We start from the raw sequence: 5978 nt of genomic DNA, 5'->3' as shown, positions 1-5978 counted from the left end.
TGCCTTTTTGGTTTTTGACCTTGTGTTGTAAGGATGAGTCGCCAGTTTTAAAACCACAAACCAACCACCTTCTAAAATCAAACATCATGAATAAAAAAAAATGATTGAGTTAGGGAACCGTGCGCAAGTCACATATGCACGATTATTAGTTCTAGAATGATTCTAAGGGTAACAATGTCATTTTGGCATCATCCCCATTTCGCTAAATTTGGCCTTCCTCTCTTTAATTTTTTGCTTTCCCTACCTCTCGGTTCACTCATCTTTCTTTTCCCATTCTTTCACTACTCTTTTTTTCTTTCTCTCCGCTCTTTCACTACTCTTTTTGGATTTTTTTTATTTTTTTTTTTTGAAAATAATTCGATCGAACCCAACTTGGGTTGCCTACGTATCATGCTGGGACATGAATCAGATCTTTGCGTAGTTCGGGAAGTTTCGGTGAAAAGTAATCAACAAAATTGTTTCGAATTTTCTCTTTCTTTTTCCTTTTTTTTTTTTTTTTGAAATCTAGGAAGAGAAAAAAGAAAAAAAAAACTACAAAAACTTGAAAACAAAAAATATTTTTTGGATTTTGATTGTAAAATTTCCTCCAAAGAAACCCCGCTAAAAAATACTACTCAAAGTAAAATCTTTTTGCATTTTCCTTTTTCTTTTGGATAGGGAGTTAAAAAGAAATCTCCTTTTTTTTTTAAGTAAAAAAAAACTATCTCCTTTGTTTTTCGGATTTTTTAATACAAAATAAAAACACTTTTTTTTTTAATTTTTTGAATAAGGATCACCGAACCCGATATGGGCTGCCTACGTATCGTCGCCCCGAGGGACGGGAATCAGGTGTGCGTAGTTCGTCCAGATTGGACTGCTAAGTTTTTTTTTTTTTAAATAAATAAATGAATTAATAAACTTGTCTTGAATTGAACACTTCTTTTCTTATTTTTAGCAAGAGCCGGACAAATTAGAGGTTTAAGGAAAATGGGTGCGTAAAAAGTCAGATGAATGCTTCTCTCTCTTCTATTTCACTAGTTAGCCTAAAGCCGATCAACAATCCAGCAAGCCTTAAAAATAATATTGCAAATAGCACATGAGATGCACAGGTCGGTCAGAAAAAAAGATACATGTCCTAGACACACCCGACCCCTGTGCCGAGTCCCACTAAGTCAAATGCATGTGATGCAGATAAGCGTAGCCTCCTAGGGATACCAGTTCTGCGTTTTCAGTTCTGCTAGGTTTAAGACCTAATGGCAAAGGTGTCTAGACTGGCTAACCCGAGCGGACAACTCGAGCCGGGGAGGGGCAATACTGTCGATAGCAGTGCTATTCCGACTTCATTGCTTATCCAGCCCCGCCTAACATGTGTGACTAAAATCCTTCACCGGGCGCCAAGACGCTCCGGCTTTATCTTGACAGAAGTAGGATGCATAACTGCATTCCTGTGACTGTGTGTGAAGTGTTTCAGAGACTCAGAAGGGTGCGCGGGAGAAGACAGTTTATAATACAGTTCAACAATATCAAAGCGATAAATGAGCGGCAATTAGCACATTAGGCTCAACAAAACACAATAAATTCAAATAATAATAATAATAAAAGCCAAGTATAAGGCAATATCACAAAGCTCGAATTCTGGTTAGTTCCCCGGCAGAGTCGCCAGAGATGTCACACCCCTTTTTTGCGCCCTCGTGCTATAAACGCGCAAGTTTTTATTATTAAAGGGTTTTTCCATTTAAAGTGACGGTTTTGAAAAGGGATTATTTTATTTACAGAGTCGCCACTTGGAATTGAGTTTTGGTGTTCCAAGCCACCTTATGAATCCCTAATTAAAAGGAAATGACACTTTTATTATGGTCCGCGAAAACAGAAGATCGGGTAAGGAATTCTGTTGACCGGGGAGAAGGTGTTAGGCATTCCCCGAGTCCCGTGGTTCTAGCACGGTCGCTTTATCGACTTATACTTAGCTTAAATTAATCTTTGAATATATTATGTATTTGAGCCTTAATTTGCTCGTACTTTTATTGTTGAACATTTATTGGTTTTAACTCGGATGCGTAACCGCATTCCGGATCTTTTAAGCGTCTCAAAATAAGATGCATAACTGCATTCTTACTCGAAACAAGATTAATTATTAAAACGAGTTTAGCCAAGGTGCGTAACCGCATCCTTGAGTTATTAAAAAAGGGTCTCGAAATAAGATGCGTAACCGCATTCTTAATCGAAACAAACGTCTTAAAACATGCCTAAAGCTCGTCTAGCGTTAAAGACAATTATTTGTCTCTAAAATCCGAGACTTATTATTATTTGGTTATTATTAATTTTCACTCTTTTGACAACGGGTTTTGAATAAATTCGCAACCCATCTCGCTCCCTTAAAATTTGGTTTTTCCGCTCTTTTCTTTTCCTTGGACAACGAGATTTGAAATAATTCGCATTTCGTCTCACTCATCTCACAATTAATTAATAAGTATGTCCTTAACCGTTAGTCTTGGCCTGATTCTTTTGTTTTTTTAAAAAAATATATTGAGCAAATATACGACCGAATAATTAAATTAACAAGACCTCCATTAATTACAACAAAGCAGAATATCCAAACAGAGAAGAGTATAAAGAAAACGACATTACCCCTAATTTTATCACCGTAACCGCGGCCTCCATTTTTACATTTTAGTTTTCTTCCGGGACATCCCACCCGAGAATGAATACATAATATGTAAAAGCGAGCAAAAAGCAAACACACGCAAATTAAATGACCCTAACGTTTGCCTACGGGCCTTAATTGTAAAGCAAAGCTTCAATGAGATATTAATCTGAATTTATAACCAACCCCAGTGTCCCTAATCAAAATCTCCATTTTTGAATTAATTTTACCCAAAACTGCAAAAAAAAAAAAAAAAAAATCAATTTTACCAACGATGATTCTAATTTCCATAATCCATATGCATTAACGAGAACAAAATCAGTAAACATTCAACAATTTTAACAATTTCAAATGTGCAATATATTAAAAATAGTAATGGGATTGAAATGGACCTTCCAATCGAACGGAACAAATGACGCGACGCCTTGACCGGAATCTGATGACCTCAACGCGAAATCCCAACGAACAGACGATGAATCGACTAACTTAACAGCATTTAACTCTTTTTTTTTCTTTTGCTCAAGTTGAGCGGGCGATTTTTGAGAAAATGGAGACGGGTTTTCGAGTTTTTGGGTTTTGGTGCTGATTTAAAATGGGGGGTTTAAGGATCTGTTTGGTGTTGTATGTGTTTTTCTATGGTGGTCTTATGATTTTTGGTGACCGGTTTCAGGTGGGTTACGACGTTGGTGACGTGGTGGTTGAGAAACGGTGGTGGATCAGGCAGAAAGGGATGGTTTAACGGTGGTGAATGGGGTGGAGGGAGATGGTGGAAAGGAATGGAGGTGGTGGAGGTGGTGGGTCACGGTTTTGAGTGGGGAAAAAAAAAATGAAGAAGATGATCTATCATCTTTCTTTTTATAATAATCCCTCCTATCCAGAAATGATTCCCCCTATCTGTGTATGCTTCCTTTTGTCTCTATCTGTGTATGCTTATCTCTGTCAAAGAAAAAAAATGGAGCCGGAGCCCCTAAAACGGAAGGATGCTCCCCTCTTTTCACGTGTTTCCACCTTTTTATTTTTATTTTTTATTTTATGTGGGACCCACCCCCTAACAATAAAATTTTCCAAAAACGTGACCCCTTCCCATTTTGATAAGATTTGTTATGAAGTTTTGTCATTTTGTGATGAGGTGGTGTAATTCCATTTACTTTTTTTTTTTTTATAAAAATGTAAAATAAAAAAAATAAAAAATATTTAATAACTATTTCTAGATAACTAAAAAAAACAAGGTTAAAATAAATGACTGGCTAAGCAAAATTAAAACCTATAAATGTAATTTTTCTTTCTTTAAAACACAAAATTTATACTCTGAAAATAGCGAATATTTTTTGTCCTTTTTTTTTCATTTTCACGAACAAAACTACTAAAAATGAAATAGAATAAAACTAACACGTCAAAATTAAAATTAAAAGAAATATTTAAAACTATAAGATGAAACACAAGGGGAGGGTCAAAATTACGTGTCTACACAATTGATGAAGAAAAAACCCTAGATCCTTTCAATCAAATTGCTCTGATACCATAATAAGTTCCACACAGGGAATTTAAACAATCTATCAAATTGATTTAGAAGCAAATGAGGATAACAACTTGTAGAGGAAGAAATCTGTTTTCTATTGATTATGAAGCTCAGAAATAAAAATGAGATACAATCAACTTATATAGACTAACTAACTGCTCCTACTGCTAACCGACTCAATTCTAACTAATTCTAACAGCTGTACAACTAACTCTAAAATATCTACTCAAGTAACTGAGCTGTCATGAGCTGGCAGCTGCTGAGTTGTTAAGTGGGCAGCTGCTGAGTTGTCATCAAGGATCTCTTCACTAGGCAGTCCGAACTGTCCCATTTTTGTTGAAACTACTGAAGCAAGCTGATTGATATACTTATCTGCTCCTTGAAGAAACTGTGAACGTAAACATGTTACCCTCATCCTGAACCCAGTTCTGAATGGCCTTCTCAACTATCATGCTCTTATATAGAGCACTGGCAGAGGGAACGAAGTCCCGACTTTTTGGCCATGAAAACGGGATAACATATCCCTTGGATTCTGGAATAAGGAAATGTAATTTCTCTTCTCGAGGTGGATAATGCCTTTCTCGGTAGTTCAAACTTTCCCTCGGGAAGGTCATAGCACGCTTTTGATCTCGACATGGCTTGATTTACTTGACATGCCTGCTTCACTAGCGTGTCGAGTCTCAAAATTGAGATTTGGTAGTATATCACATTTCTCATCAGCAGTCCTGGTGACTGCCAGTGCTATACTTTCTCCTTTTCGAAAACCACTTCTTTGACATGCTCCAAAGTAAATAGAAGAAGAAGCATAGACCATCGGCTCCTCTTGCTTTATAGTTTTCCATATTTGTTTGATTTCCACATTGATACTATGAACTATTTGTCTCCTATGGATATAATTGAGATGTTATGTAAACTTATTTAAATTGCAATTATGGGTTATAAAACCCAGCGGCATTGAATTGTATTCCACATTCTTAATTCGCTCTCTCTACTATGTGGGGTCTATCGGAAACAACCTCTCAACCCCTCAAAGTTAGGGGTAAGGTCTGCGCACATTCTATTTTCTCCAGACTCCACTTGTGTAACTATATACTAGGTATGTTGTTGTTTGTTTTGTTTTTGCTCTTTCTACTTTGTTCCTCTATGTTCTATTCCGCTTACTCTGGCCTATCGAGGTACAAACGACATCCAAAGATGAGAAAAAACCATCGGATATTTGCTGAACAAACTAGTTATGGGGTCCAGAATTAAGATAAGTGTATAGTCAGTAGTCACAGTGTCTATAACAACAGAAATCTTTTATTAATCCATCCGTAGAACTTATAGAATTGATTCCTCTGTAACTGCTTAATTGCATATAACAGATGAGCTAGCAAATTTGATATTATCGAACGTTGTTTCAAATAAAGACATGTATTCAAACATCAACAAATACTATTTTAATACATTTCTCATCCTTATTGATCAAGCAAAGCTTCCGAAGTTCCTCCACAGCTTCTCCTTCAGCTCCTTTTTCTTCCTCTAATCTTATTTTTCCACCCAATTTTAGCCCACCCTATTATAAAACAATAAGAATTAAAAATATGCTATGATCATCACAGAGTTTATAACATACTCTATGATGATATTACAAATTGGATGATGATGACATTGACCAGTGGAAAACTAGATTTTGTTCGAAGTTGAAGTAGAGAAATAAACCCTCTGGCCTTATATTCCAAGTGCACCTTTTGTGCTGAATGTCACACCTAGGTATATCTCTGTTAAAATCAAAAAGTAGAAAAGTACCGAACCTAGGACCAGAAGTCATGTTACATAAAAATGTAGGATTTAAAT

General features: G+C 36.2%; 1 long non-coding RNA gene across 1 annotated transcript; it reads right to left on the bottom strand.

Annotated features, from left to right (window-relative positions):
• Positions 1-2516: 2516 nt before the first annotated feature.
• On the bottom strand, positions 2517-3571 carry LOC132610754 (uncharacterized). Its single transcript, XR_009571280.1, has 2 exons — positions 3016-3571; positions 2517-2859 (listed from the first exon to the last, which is right to left on the bottom strand). It is a non-coding gene; the product is annotated as an uncharacterized LOC132610754 (long non-coding RNA).
• Between the last annotated feature and the right edge of the window lie 2407 nt (positions 3572-5978).

Source organism: Lycium barbarum, chromosome 9, assembly GCF_019175385.1.
Source record: "Lycium barbarum isolate Lr01 chromosome 9, ASM1917538v2, whole genome shotgun sequence".
In the NCBI taxonomy this organism is placed as follows: domain Eukaryota; kingdom Viridiplantae; phylum Streptophyta; class Magnoliopsida; order Solanales; family Solanaceae; genus Lycium; species Lycium barbarum.
The sequence above is the reverse complement of the archived record's forward strand: the minus strand, read 5'-3'. Positions and strand labels throughout refer to the sequence as shown.